The sequence below is a fragment of the Cydia amplana genome, chromosome 20 (genome assembly GCF_948474715.1).
Source record: "Cydia amplana chromosome 20, ilCydAmpl1.1, whole genome shotgun sequence".
In the NCBI taxonomy this organism is placed as follows: Eukaryota; Metazoa; Arthropoda; class Insecta; order Lepidoptera; family Tortricidae; genus Cydia; species Cydia amplana.
This window is the reverse complement of record NC_086088.1, coordinates 3,979,550-3,995,544: the sequence shown is the minus strand read 5'-3', so window position 1 is coordinate 3,995,544 and position 15,995 is coordinate 3,979,550. Positions and strand designations below refer to the sequence as shown.

General features: G+C 37.6%; 1 protein-coding gene across 2 annotated transcripts in view; it reads right to left on the bottom strand.

The window, feature by feature from the left end:
- The window catches only part of LOC134657456 (thyrotropin-releasing hormone receptor-like), a 101,157-nt gene extending 85,850 nt beyond the window's left edge, over positions 1-15,307 (bottom strand). Inside the window, exon 1 of one of the 2 annotated variants that reach the window (XM_063513017.1) lies at positions 15,085-15,307. The gene's annotated coding sequence lies outside the window, so the exon portion shown is untranslated. The remainder of the gene's footprint in view (positions 1-15,084) is intronic. The other variant, XM_063513018.1, reaches the window with a different exon arrangement.
- Positions 15,308-15,995: the final 688 nt, after the last annotated feature.

Below are 15,995 nucleotides of genomic sequence, written 5' to 3'. Positions count from 1 at the left end.
TTTGTCTGTCCGTCCGCGGCGTAGTTCATTGACTAGCCCAATATAATGATGATATATGATATACAATATCATTGGCCTTAGCGTCTAATGCAGACGATTTATGGTGTAAAACCGGAGATATATCCTATTACACCGCCTGGGACGGAATTAAGGAAACACAGGGATGACCAGCACCTGCATTACCCTCTCGGCTTCACTGTCTTATCCCACAGGAAAGGCGAGCCAATAAGTGTGGAGACAGGTCGGCTGCAGGAATCTGCCGCTTATTTCAGGTTGGACCCTACTCGCGCCTTACGGTAACTCCATTCCGGGTTTTATTTTGGATTATCCTTCTCCTAGATGGATTGCAAACCAATGCTAAGAGGACGACCATCTCCCCTGTAACGAAATACCTTCTTGCTTCGTTTGTGGACTTAGTCGCCTCGTACGACACCCTTATCCTATGTGAGGGTTGGCACTATTCTAAAGCCGGCCACCACACGGCTCATACTATATACAATATAAGGTACAAGGAAAGAGAGGTTGTGAGAAATTTACACACAATATGTGTGAAATCGGTGAATAGGAAAAACAACGAATAAATGATAGAGTGGGAGCACTGGCAAAACTCTTAAATTATGAATGAATAGCGTGGAGCACAAGCGAAAAGTCGTATCTCTAAAACAACTTAATATAGATACGACATTCTGGTTATAAACTGCGAACGCAATATTTTCCACAAGTCAGTTATCACTATACGTTTGCGCGCTTTGAAGATCCCCACATCTAAGACATTTGGGACCATAAATATGGGAACATTTTATGCTAGACAGATATTAGTGAGCCGATGATTTCTTCACGATATAACACGCGTTCTGGTCAGGGAGAAATTAAATTATGCTATTGAAGAAATTTATGAAACTGAAAAAATAGGTTAATTTAATATACATGTACAGAAATGAACAATTTTTTTTTCTCGCTTTTAAATCGTTGTATGTATACCTACTAGATAGTTGAATTCGCAAAATAAATGTAGATAACGTAGTGGCACCAGTGACCGACAGCAGGCGTGGCTCACTCCGCGATTTCGTCGCTTTGCTACAGGTAGCTAAAAGTACATCCGTTCCGCCCCAATTTTGGTGGCTAGCCATAAGCCGCGCGTGGCGCTGTCGCCACCTATAGCGGCCATATCTGTGCTGATCGTAACAGACGCGTTTTGTTAGAGAGTGAGTCTTCTGTACTTAGTACTATTATTTATTCCGTGCTGACAGGGAACCAGTAATCCGACACTTCAATTTATATCCACGAAAATAAGCCTATTATATAGGCCTACATACATTAATATAGGCTCACAAGCATTCATTTTAAATGATTTATTGACGTAAGTTTCAAGTTCAATTCTAATGCTCAACAATATAAGACTTTCCGGTCGGTGCTACATCTATTGTCAAGTAGCGGTACTGATAGTTCCGCTACTCGATGCTAGATGTCGACTATGAAAATATGTAATAGTCTTTTTGGGACCAAAACAGATGTATGGAGTGAGCACTCTTGTCTTACTCTCACTGTTGCGTTTCTCTATGCATATAGGTAGGTAGTAAAACATCAATCATTTGCCTAGATAGTAGGTCACTTCAATACCAACTAAAGTTAAACTAAACAGCAGCTGGCACGTTTAATATCCAAACTAATCTCCGATCGCCCGAACAACTTGGCTATTCGGCGTGTTTTATAACGGAACCTCACATGGCGAAGGCAGGCTTATGAAAACTGGGGATGTCACCGCATAGTTGCCATTGTATTTCTAAAGTTTCTAAACCGTACCCATAGATGGCATGGATGGACATGGAACTAGTAAGAATAGAGTGCTCACTCCATACAATCAGTTTTGGTACCAAAAAAGACTATTATTTTCGTAGTCGACATCTAGCGCCGAATAGCGGAATTATCAGTACCGCTACTTGATACAAAAAAAAAATTGCGCAAGCTTTTTTTTCAGCTCTAGGTACGCCAGTTTTTCGTAAATTTCAAATTGTTACGTGCACCGTAGTGAGAAAAACCGTGGCCATTTTTTTTCTATGCATGAGAAGATAGCAGATGACCAACCTATCTGCCGTTTTAATTTGGCAAACGATGTACCAAGTACCAAACATCCTATATAACAAGGCACAAACATTTTTTGAATTTGCGAAGGGATACCAGCTAAAAGATAATCAAATTATCAACTACTAAACCAACCAACTTCCGATTGTAGTCGAGATCCAAGTGACACAACAAAGTGATACGAAGGTGGGTGATAAGGAAGTAAACAACTAGACGCTTTCTAGTGCCCTAACTAGTGCTTAAGCAAAGTTTCTCAAACAGCGACGCCAGGCAAAGACATACATAGTCGTGTAGGTACACGCCTGTCAGGAGTAGATAGACACACCCTTTCGTCTTCCGGTCGAGTTTCAAGGTACTCCAGGATCAACGAAGAAATAGAGGCCCTGGCCCCGTAGCCAACATGCCAATCGCTAACGCTCCGTAGCGAACGAAACGCAACTGACACTGTCACACTAATATGGAGTGATAGAAAGACACAAAGCGATTCGATGGCGAAGCGCAACCGATTGTAACCTTGGCTAGACCGCCTGGACACCTAGTCAAGATGGCAACCGTTTGCGCTGTAGCGAACGAAGTAATGAAGGTGAAGGTTCTGCTTGGACAAAAATGCTTTCGTATGTTCGGATGTTCTCGTCTACAGCTCGCATTTCTCAACCCATTCCTCTGATATTGTGTGAGCAGGTTCAAGAATTAAACAGATTTTTATCGATTCAGTTTTCGGTTTTTTTACAAATGTCTTGCTTGCACTTAGGATACATTGGATCAACCGTTGCACACAAAAAAAATCAAATGCAAAATGTCAAATGCCAAAATGCCGCAAAGAGATTAGATAAGGAACTAAAGAAGCGCTTTCTAGTGCCCAAACTGTAGCTTAGCCAAAGTTTCTCAAACGCAAGACGAAGACAAGTGTTCGGGCACATCAAAGCGCTGGATCACCGCCAAATGTCGCATTCATAATGTGGCTCAAGTTGTTAGTGGAAGGCGATCTAGTATTTCTTTTTTTTTACACAAAAAAAAAACATTTTTGTAACACCTACTCTTTTTGATTAAATGCTTTATTTCTTTTGTGTCGTGCCTCTAGTTTTTTTGCATGATTTTCTGTACAAACATTGTTCAAACACAGTGTCAAAAATATGACTGAAAAGAAAGCTAACCACGTAATCAAATCAGGCAGATGGCGAACACCCGAAATACGTAGAAAGGTAACCTTCAACATTACAAATCAGCACTTATCATCAGGTGAGATTGTGGTCAAATGTATTTCCAATAAAAAAAGGTGTAAGTGGCCGAGCGTTAGCGAAGATCTCCGTTTTAGCTTGGGCAAAAATGCTTTCCTATGACTGGATGATCTTCTCTGCAGGTCACATTTCACAACCGATTCTCGTGAAATTTTGTGAGCAGGTTTGGTAGTTAGATATAATTTTTCCTCCGTTTCTTTTTTTGGAAAAATGTTATGGTCGCGCTAGTAGTATAGAGGGGTATGACACTTAAGACCATGTGAGTTTGCTGTGATAGTGACTCAATGAAAAAAGTAATTTAAATTTTAATTTTTTTTAATCTTATCGCGAGGTCTACAGCTACATACACGCAGTGTTGGCCGAACGTTAATTGCAATTGACCATTAACCAGTACAAATTGAACCGTAAACCGTAACGGATGATTACAGTTTACGGTTCAATTTATAATGGTCATAAATAGTAAATTGCATTAACGTTGCCTGCATACACGCTACCTCTCATACCTTGCACCACCGTAGTAAACTAGCGACCACACGCGATCTAATCTCTGTTCAACGAACCATACTCCTCAATGAAAATATATTTAGATAATAATGACATTTCAACTAGCTGGAGACACTTCTCAAAAGTGCCTTTTAGTTATTAATAGGGTTAATTTCACGCGTACTCGTTTTGATAGATACTCACAAATTGCTTTCAAAATAATACGTTTAGATTGCTTAACGCAGAACACAGGCCAGCCGGCCTAGCTAATCTGACAATCGCTATCGCTTCGACAACGAAACGCTTTGTGTCTCTCTATCACTCTTCCATATTAGTGCGACAATGACAGTTGCGTTTCGATCGCTACGGAGCGTAAGCGATTGGCACGTTGGCTACGCGGCCAGCAGTGTTGGCCGAAACGTTAATGCAATTGAAAATGTTGGCCATTAACCATTATAAATTGAACCTTAAACCGTAACGGACGATTACAGTTTACGGTTCAATTTATAATGGTTAATGGCCAACATTTTCAATTTGCATTAACGTTTCGGCCAACACTGGCGGCCAGTAGGCCTAGCACAGGAGGGCCGCCACGGTAGCCTATCTCGGGTAGACTATCTCGGGGGCGAGATACGTACTGTCGCGCCAATCTGCTAGCCGCTAGCGCGGCATTACAGACGATAAATACACGACCGCCGCTGGTGTAGTCTGAATCCAAACGGTACCTTTAGTTATAGTAGCGATATATACAAGATTTATCATCCACTTATTTATGAACATAAATCCTGTGTAAATGAATATTGAATAATAATAAGTCTAGACAATAAACTTAGTATTTGAAAGCTTCTATTTAAATGAAATAAATACAGAAATATCAAACCCAGATTCAATCCTTTAAATTTAACTGGTTAAGGTTGTTTGTAAAGAAATATGAAAGACAGGCAAAACAATAAAGGACCTATGAAACAAGAAACAAATCGACAAACAAGGTTCCTGGGGTCCTATTTTTGGATTTCGTGTCTTTGCTTTATAAGATGTTTAGATTAACCGTTTCTTCTGAACCAAATATATGTACCTATATCTATACCAGGCGTGGCTCACTCCGCGATTTCGCCGCGTCGCTACAAATACATGCGGCCCACACCAATTGTGGTGTCTAGCCATAGTAGTTGCCGTGCACCGCTACGGAAGGGACGCCTTGGCCCGTGTGAACGAAACGCAACTGTCACTGACACACTATGACACTAATATGGAAGAGTGATAGAGAGACACGAAGCCATTTGATGGCGAAGCGCAAGCGATTGTCACCTTGGCTAGGCCGCCTGCTCGTGCTTGCGCCACCTAGCGGTCATCTGTCGTAATAGACGCGTTTTGTTAGAGAGTGAATCTTCTGTACCTAGTACTATTATTTATTCTGTGCCTATAAATATAAAAAAGGCACGTTTTACTTTTTCCTTCTTTGTACTCGTATCCGGCATCCGATATCGCATCGGACACTGAAAACTCACTAAAACCATTTCTATAATTCCTGTATGACATTTCCTAGTGCTATTAACAGCATAATATTCTGTAGTTAGCTCTATAAATATTAATTGTAGTCGTCTAGACAGTCTCAATGGTCCGATTGGTGTCTTCCAGAACGGTGTATTGGCAATTTGGCAGTTCTGTCGGCGATCTATCATATTAGTTATATGACAATTCAATTGGTGTTGATAAATTGTTTGTGGAATCTAGTGATCGTAAACAAAGCGATATCGGTTACAAGAATAGTATAAGTACATAATATACCTATTCGTTCTAATTTACCTTAAAATTAGCCAAAAATGAGAATAGCCTATTTGTTAATTACCTACGTCGGGGGCACACAAGCTTACGGTCCGTCTGATGGTAGCCAGTCACCGTAACGTATGGACGTCTGCAAATCCAGGGGTGTACATGCGCGTTGCCGACCCTTTAAAAAAACCGGCCAAGTGCGAGTCGGACTCGCGCACGGAGGGTTCCGCACCATCAACAAAAAATAGAGCAAAAAAGCAAAAAAAAGGTCACCCATCCAAGTACTGACCCCGCCCGACGTTGCTTAACTTCGGTCAAAAATCACGTTTATTGTATGGGAGCCTCACTTAAATCTTTATTTTATTCTGTTTTTAGTATTTGTTGTTATAGCGGCAACAGAAATACAGCATCTGTGAAAATTTCAACTGTCTAGCTATCACGGTTCGTGAGATACAGCCTTGTGACAGACGGACGGACGGACGGACAGCGGAGTCTTAGTAATAGGGTCCCGTTTTTACCCTTTGGGTACGGAACCCTAAAAACCAATCCACTCCTATGCCATCCTATTCTCAATTCAACGCCTATTCGAAACTTTAACAATCTGAACTCGATTTTATATTGATTTGGCTTTATTCGCAGTGCATCTGATAATTACGAGGAAGACTCGTACTGCAAAAATCATTTCCTCATCATCTTCCGTAATAAATACCTATATATAGGTACTCGATAAATACTTACCTATCTCACATGATTTCCATATGACGAACCTACAAAATTATGAAGAATTCCGAACACACTCGTATCGTAAAGGGATGTCAGGTCACTGACGCACTGAGGTAGGTAAGTGTCAACACTGTCATGCCAAGAAATTGAGCAAAAAAACAGAATAAAAATACATGTAAACCGATAAGGAACGTAACTAATTAGTTTCTGCCACCGCTTCCGACTTTCTGACAATTTACTCGACCAAATTAAAAAGTCCTAAACAACTTCAAAATTTAAACACACATAGTGTATTTTTCTTTCGGACGGTTATGTCAACTTGTTGACAAGTCTAATTAATCAACAAATCGTTAATAAGTCAATTAGAACTGTAACACTCTGTAATAAAGTTGTTTTTGACTTGTACTGCGTTCACAAGTTACGGATGATTTGAGCGTACAAATTTGAAACGTATTAACTAACCGCTTAAGATTGTTTTCGTAATGTGTGGCAAATGGGCCAGTGTTGCCAAAATACCAATCAGTGAGATGTCAATGGTTTTCAGCGGGTAGTTACTAATTTAGCGTCGTAACTGGAAAGAAGAATGTTTCAGATTTATTTCTAATTGTGTTTTTTAAGATGTTTGGGCGGTTTGAGGAACCTTTGTAAACTGACTGATAACTGTCGTTAGAACTGCGACCTCAACAAAAACCCAGTTAATTAATTCGTGACATAAACAAACTGTTGCTAGAATAGTGGGTTGGGTTATAATACGTGGGCACATTGTATGAGCCATTGACATATATCTCAAGGCGGGCCTTACGGGCACCACAATGGTACTAGTTCATCAGTGTCACTCCCGAATTCGAGCCATTCGTGCAGTCTAACGCAACTAGTTGCGACCAATCGCGCGCGTGATGCGAAGTCATCAACCAATCGCGTTGTAGCGGTGTCACACCGCTGTACTCGCCCCATTCATGCTCCATTATTATTGCCCGTAAGGCCAGTCCTGAGATAGGTATACGTCAATGGTATGAGCTGCTTGTATTAGCGACAAGCGTGTTGTTGTATAGACAGTAAACCTAAAGTACAGATGTGCAAGTTGCGGAAAGTTTCCATAAAATTCTAAAAATTCTCGGAAATTTCATGAAATACTTTTTCACTAGGAAATATGGGAAATTTAAATTTAAATTTTCCGAATTTTTCCTTCGTTAAATTGCCGAAACATTTCGCAATTTTGGAAAGTTTCCTTAGGCACATCAGTAACCTAAAGTACACAACATATATAGACAAAGTAGCTTGTATAAAACATTTAAACGACTCAACATGTCTGAAATGCACTTTGTTCTAGATTTAAAAATAAAAAGAAACGTTAAATTCGCAAATTGAAAACAAAAGGCTCTATCTGCAACGACGACCTTATTCAAAATCCAGCTTTATGTATGTTTCAATAAGACTCAAATTCCTACAATGCACAGTAAAAGTTATTTGCGGTCAGATGGGATCTTGAATAGTTTTCGGGATCGGTCACTTAGTTACTGAACTACGATGGCTTAAGGTGCTGTCAATTTGTGGTAGTTTAACGGTAGAACTTTAATTGAATAGACAGCATACAAGGTGTGACAAAAATAGTGGAGATCCGTAAATTATTATCCGTAAAGGGGCCCACTGATTAACAGTCCGCCGGACGGTATATCGGCCTGTCAGTTGTTCGGAGCTGTCAACTTTTTGTTCCAACTAACAGGCCGATACCGTCCGGGGGACTGTTAATCAGTGGGCCCCTTTAAATGTTCGGGAAAAGTAAGTATATTTTAAAAGGGCATAGGGCATTTTTTTGACTCGACGTCTTCCGCGCCAGCTCATCTTCTATTAACATTTTATATTTTACGTGAATAAAAATAATACTTACACGCTATTAACTATTGTCGCTCCAATGCAATCGAAATTACGCTCTCATTTTAATATGATATGCTTAAATTATATGAAACTTAGCATGAACATAAACGTAACATACGTATACCTATATATCTATGTCTGGTACTAGTTTTCGTTGCTGAAAGTTGTCATACAAAGAAAATAGACCGAATAGAAGTTTTGTATTCGCTAACGTTCAATATAAAATTTCAACCATACATAGGTACATATAATCACGCCTACTTCCCGGAGGGGTAGGCAGAGACCACGGATTTCCATTTGCTACGATCCTGACATACCTCTTTCGCTTCCGTTACTTTCATAACATTCCTCAAACACGCTCGCTGGTTTAGGGTGTTCTTGACCTGGCCTTTTTTCAGGATTTCCCCGATCTGATCAGAGAAAGTCCGCCGAGGTCTGCCCCTTCCAACTCCCTCTTCTACTTCTCCCTTATACACTCTCTTTGTCAAATTTCATGTTATTTCAAAATGTCGTCTTAAAATGAGAGCGTAATTACCATAGTATGGCGGCGGCTATAGGTCCGTGTGATTCTTAATCCGACTTGAACACCTACAAACACTGTATAAAACCTTGCTTAAATAATCTAAAGATACATAATACGTTTTGCTTTCAAAAGACAAAATAAAGGTAAGGCGAAGATAATAACATTTGCATAATAATCTCCATTACAGCATTAACACAAAAACTCCAAATACTAAATATCTTTATATCCGAGGGAGTCTGATTATAATAATTTAATAAGGTACAGTAAGAATTCCTGAATTAATTAAATCTGCCTAACGCGAGCCGACAACTAAAATAACTAAATACAGTTGGCATAAAATAGGTTGCTGTACAGTCAGCGTCGAAAGTAGCGGACCAGACTGCGCGTCAAAAATGTTAACCCGTTATGTAACAGCTTAACAAAACGAGATTATGTCTCTACAGAGCTATAACCGCGAAAATCGAAGTTCACAAATTGAGGGCATCTTTCTCTGTCACTCTAATTACGCCTTCATTGGAGTACCTAAAAGAGAAAGATCCCCGCAATTTGCGAATTTCGGTTTTCGCCGTAGCCCCTCTGGATGTTTTTTTAGTCCATAATTTACGGGATGAATATAGATATCTAGGTCATACTGCAACTTTTACTGTGGAACCAGCCCCAAAACCGCGAAAAAAACTGGCAGTTTCATAAGTACATTTTGGCTGGTCTAATGTTGATAATTTGTATGGGAGAGTCAATTTTTACGCGATTTCGGCCACGTAACGTTTGATTGGTTCCAAGCATCGCTAGACTGGGGGGGTAAATTAGTACATTACGATACAGTGCGAAAAGTAGGAAATTCGCAACGAGTGCCGATAAAATAAAACACGACCGAAGGGTACATATGACCGTTTAAATTTTGACATACGCACGTATAATGCGTTACCGCACTAGGGCGGTACATTAGCGCCATATATATATATATATATGTATATATATATATGTATATATATATATATATATATATATATATATATATATATTTATATATATATATATATGTACTGTAAATGATTTTATTGCATTTTAACACGAACGAACTATAAAAGAGAATATTTTTATTATGTTTCCGTATACTAGGCACTAATAAAATAACAACAAATATTTAAGTTACACCTATATTTAATAGGAAAATGTGTCAGCACTCATAACATAACACATCAAATAACCCATCTGTTCATCAATCCGCAAATTCTTTTACAAAAGTTATTTCAAGATCAGAATTGCGGACTTTTCTATATTTACGTTGCCCCTACCGGTCTCAAGAGGGGGCAGTGACGCACGTTGAGCGGCATTCCGACTTTTAAAATCTTATATTGATTTAATATTATTCGCAGTAAGTCTTGACTTCCGCTTTCACCTTCAACTTTGGGGACATTTTACATCTCCAAACTCAATGTAGCTTTACCCGAAGGTTAACTGGTAGAGAATGCCTTGTAGCACTACGTCCGCCTTTTGTACGTTTCTATTTTCTTTTGTGCAATAAAGATTAAATATATAAATGTACCTATTATACTCGTAGAATAATAACTATAGAGAGTATACATTTCTGTTATTGTATACGTATTGTATATTGTAAAGTTTATCCAGGTATTGGCTATTGTATTTATAAATGTATTGACTTGTAAAGAAGTCCTTGTGGGACTCACAGAATAAATTTTATATATTTTCAATAGTAGATATTAGGGATAGTACCTATTTATGAGACTACGTCAAACAAAAGCATTCTCGTAACTACGAGTATACAGTAACGAATGTTAGTAACCAATTATTATAAAATATCATATAGAGCAGTGGTTCCTAACCTTTTCAGTCTGGTCACCCCTATGACTAACTAGGTAGGGAACCTGATTTTACCCCTCCTCCCAATGGTAATAAAAAATAAATCGTGTACGTTTGTTGTATCGTTATATTAGGTTAGCTTATTTACCCCCGTGAAATACCAGTTTTACCCCCACGGGGGTAATTACCCCCAGGTTAGGAACCACTGATATAGAAACTGGTAGATATTTTAGCGTGCTTTTATTTCCTACTAGCTTTTGCCCGCGGCTTCGCATGCGCAGGAGAGTTTTTTTAATGTTGGACCCCCATTTCACCCCTTTAGGGGATGAATTTTGAAAATTCCTTTCTTAGTGGACCCCTAGACCTTATAAGGAACCTACTTGCCAAATTTGGACTTTCTAGTCCCAGCGGTTTGGGCTGTGCGTTGATTTAAGTCAGTCAGTCAGGTCTTTCACGTTATATATATAGATTCTATTGGTACTGACTATATCTTACTGTGTCTAAGGTTAGATGGAGTAAGACCCCTGGGATTTGTCTTGACAAACACTCGTAGGGAATCCTCAATTCCTCATACTGTTTATCTTGCCCCGAGCAAAATAAACTATATTTATCTTACCGCACATGACCTTGTATAATTGTATATTGGTGAGGAAGAGATTTCACTAATAAATATAGCAAAACGGGTCACTCACGTATTTTAAGTCGAAGATTGCTCGACATGTTTCGCTTCATAACTATTAAGCAAAACATATCGAGCAATTTTCGACCAAAATACGTGAGTGACTCGTTTTATATGTTTACTAGCGACCCGCCCCGACTTCGCACGGGTAAATTATACATAAACCTTCCTCTTGAATTACTCTATCTATTAAAAAAAACCGCATCAAAATCTGTTGCGTAGTTTTAAAGATCTAAGCATACATACAGATAGAGAAACAGACAGCGGGAAGCGAATTTGTTTTATACATGTAGTGAAGACGTGTGTCTCACGAGAGTTTAGTTTTTAAAATAGATTTCAATAATAGCTTTAAAATCATATAAATATCAAATGAAACTAACAACCTTACAGTACGAATGCCGCTCTAAGATAACGGCCATGCGCGGTGACAGCGATTAGTATCAATTTGGACAAGTGGTAAGATTTACGTTGCATCGTCGTGTGAAGCAACTTCCTTAAGGACATGATTCAATAAACGAAAGGCCCGTTTTAAAGGTCTGATAGCGATCATTACTTACTCGAGAATTTATGTAGAGATATAGTCCGTCAAGCTGGATATGTCAGTAGCAATGTAAATCAAACTAAAGTATAGCATCCCTAGGAAACGAACAAAAAGCAGCAATGAACATTGAACAACGATAAAATGTAAAGTAAACAGATAAGATATAAAAGACACGCGATTTTCGAACAATTCAAACGTAGTGTTGTTAACCCGCGACTTTTTAAATTTGCTTGACCAACTATAGTATCCGAAATCCGGTGCTAAGTCTCTGTCACGTACATTCAGAGCTCTAAAGAGACTCAGATTAAAGCACATTAGGCTCGATCCACGATATCTTGGAGCAATATAAGTCCCAAAGCTCCCACATTTGTCACTTTCCGATAAAGTCGTCCACAGACGGCATAACTACGTGACATAACGACATAAACACGTGGGACGAATTATGTATTTTAAAACATTCACAAAAGCTTAAAAGATATCGTGTAAAATGTTTTTTATCATTTTTTTAGGCTGAGGGAGATATATGTCCCACATAAATCGGCATTTGTAATACGTCATCGGCACTTCAAACATAATTATGTTCTATTTTTCAAAGAGTTAGGGCCCGATTCGGATTTTGAAATAGACATCTATTAGATATCTTTTAGACATCACCAAGATACGATAACGATATGTTTAAGATCTAACCTGTCAAATTTGACATTTGAGCGATTCTGGAGATACTAGCTTGAACGATTTCCACAGGATATGACTTAATTCACATCTAATAGATATCTAACTCTATCTAACGTAAAAGTGACATTAATTGCCCGAATTGCGCTGCAAAGAGGACTAGTTGATATCTAAACTATAACGTATCTAGAATGGATCTATAGTGTGTCAAAGAACTGTTCCATTTCAAACATAGACAGAGAGACTGACAAAAGAAAAGGATGAGTATAGTTTTATGGTTCCTATTTACTGACAAGATTTGGTTGACCAGCTATAGTACCTACGTGTCGTCTCTTGTGAATATCTTGAAGTTCGAATACGGCAGTTAGACTGACATTCGATTGTCATTTTTGAACTGTCAGCCTGATAAAGGGTCGTCTTTTCTGATTAAACTTAAACTTTCCATTTAAAGTAGCTTTAAAATAAAACCCGTCCTAGTATCTTAGGTAAAGTTTTTAAGTTGAATTTTTTTTACTTGATTTTTGTAATCTGATTTTGCGACTGATTGCAGATTCAAAAAAAGTAAGTTTTTGCTCCTTTTTCTGAAACCCTATAGGTGGGCAACAGAAGAAAGTTAAAGGATAAAATAAGAAATTCACCAATTACATAATACAGACCCGAAATAGTAGCTATTTAGCAAAACTACCATTAAGAAAATTCTCTAAAGCATAATATAGCTAAGCACAATAAGAGTTTTGGCTGAGTACACCATTTTGTTAAGTGAACTTAGAACTTTAGGAAAGGGATTCTCAATCTTTTTTGTACCGTATTGCGATTCCCTTGTAAATTAAGATACCTGCGTGTAATTCTAGAATATTGAGCCGGCCAAGAGTCATAACATAACCTACCGTTTCCTGACGCTAGGTAACAATGGGCGGGCGGTCTTAAAGGTGGTTTTAGTTAAATAATTGTAAATATCGTATTTTGTAGCTAATTTAGAATAAGAATAGAATAGAAAAGATTTATTCAGGACGCTTATACAACAAAATTTAATATAAAATCTAAAGGCCGGTGGTTAATATACCCTAGTTTACTTAAAGTTTAAGCATACGTCAATGGCCTCTATTATAAAGACTATAGGGCTGACCACTTTCTATAACAAAATAAACCGTCACACCGTCAGCAACGAAGACACACGGCGGTAACGTAACGACCGGACATATGGGGCGTAATAATAGAAATACGCGCGTAATCGTGATGTATTATTTATTACGGGTATTTTTATCTGCGTATTTATTATCTGCTAATTTGGTCTGATTGGGTGGAGGTTAGAAATGTTAGAATACGAATTTATTTTTTACAATCTTAAAAACATAGGTATATCTAATATTTTGATATATCATTTTTCATCTTAGTTTTCCTTCTAAATGGAAAAGCATTAAACTCCTTTCAAGTAAGTAAATAAATATGAAATATCAGGGGACATCTTACACAGATCAACCTAGCCCCAAACCAAGCAAAGCTTGTACATATTTACATACTATGGCGGCTAGGTGACGATATACATCATCATCATCAATTTCTATCAATGATCGTTTGTGTTAGAAAGTATGACCCCTTCATACGTCAACGTACCTACCTATGTTAATAATAATTTAATGACAAATTTTTTTTAGTAAAATTGGTGCCATTTTTAATCAAATGTTGTGACAAAATTGTTGTTACATCTCATATTATCATAAATCAAAATAATATAGGTTCATACCTACAAAATGGTAAAATAATGAGTAACGAATTACTAAATAAAACAATACACTTTTCAAAACTCATAAAAAGGAATTATAACTCAAATAGAAAATACACTAAGTAAATTTAAAAAACAGAACAAAGCAATTTAATGGCATCGTTGCTGCCATTGGGTTGGGTTTATTTCGATGTCTAGTGTTGGCAGTAAAAATAAATTATTTACACATAAAAATGTAGTCAAGATCAAGACAGGCCATATATTTTCGCAAGTAATAAATGGATAGTACATAGTTATTTAATGTTTTTAGAATGTATTATCTTCTCTGCTCACATTACTCAATAAAATGTTATTTAAATGAAATGCTACTGCGTTTATCAACCTAAGTGTTATAACTACCGGAAGGCCCAAAATATGTACAGATAGAAAATTTTACCGAGGCAGTTAATAATTATAACAAACGTTTGTACATATTTGTATATAAACTAAAGCGTATATTTTTAAAGATACGTTTAATACGTTTTGCTTTAGTTAAAAGTGATTAATAGTTAAAATCTCTATTGAAATTTTGTAAAAGAGAAAAAAAATCCTAAAAAATTTTTGGGCAAATTATCCATGGTATAAATGAATATAAGTAAATTTAAATATATACCTAGTGTCTAGTTTCTATAAAATATTAATATAAAATACCTTCGCATCCGTTATCATACTCAAAGCGTCATTCATCATTAATTACTACTCAGTTCAATAATAATTAAGGAGCAAGACGTTGCCAAAAACCCAACGAGGCACTGAAAGACTAATTGAAATACACGTATTGCAGGAGACAAATGGCACACACACTTTAATTAGCTAACGAATTGATAAATATATCCCAATAGCCCAATTCGCTGACCGAAATTTCAATTATTGTCAACCGAAAATAAAAAAAGTTCAAAGAAATCTACTTACGCGGTGAAATTCGGCCACACTCCGACGTAGCGTCTTAAAAAACACATTTACACATATAGTACAATGTAGTAAACACTTTATTACACGATTCAAAAATAATTCACTCCGTTATAATACTTCGTAACTTTTACGCGCGAAAGTTTCGTAGCGAGCGGCGGGAACTATCGGACACGTGTGATCTCAGCGCTTGTCGCGCGAATACTGACACTGACAGCCTGAAAAAAATGTTTGCCGAACGTTTCAGATTTTCATATTTCGAACACGCACTGCGAGGGCGGGAAAGCCACTTTATATACTTTAGAGTTATCGCCGTTGTCTATGATACTCGTACGTGTCGATTACTTATTTTTCTTCGTTTTGCCCTCTGTCAGATATACTCGTACCAAAACTAACTCTGCATGGTATTTGTAATGATAAAGTGTGGGAATGTCATCGTAACTGTCATTTTTTTAAATGAAAATATGACTTTAAAGTCAGTGCAGAGTTAACTTAGGCGGACTGTAGGTGAATTTATATTGAAGAATCTAAGCGGCTACGAACCGACGGAGCTTATTTAAGTATCATGTCAATGTTTTTACACCATTAACAAAATGAGTAGATACTTTGTCAGTATGTCTGTCTGTCACATCGCTAAATATCTCGGGAACTGCAGCATGGTCAAGCAGATCTTGTCAGTAGAAAAAGGCGGCAAATTTGAAAAATGTAGGCGCGAAGGGATATCGTCCCATAGACAATTTGAATTTCGCGCCTTTTTCTACTGACAAGATCTGCTTGACCATCTATACGCCATCAATTTGAAATATGGAATAGTTATAAACAAGGCTAACCCAGACGAATTCACTTATTTTTAATTTGTTTTGTTGAGAAAAAGCGTCCCTTAACCTCAGTGTATTACCAAAATCTTAATAAAA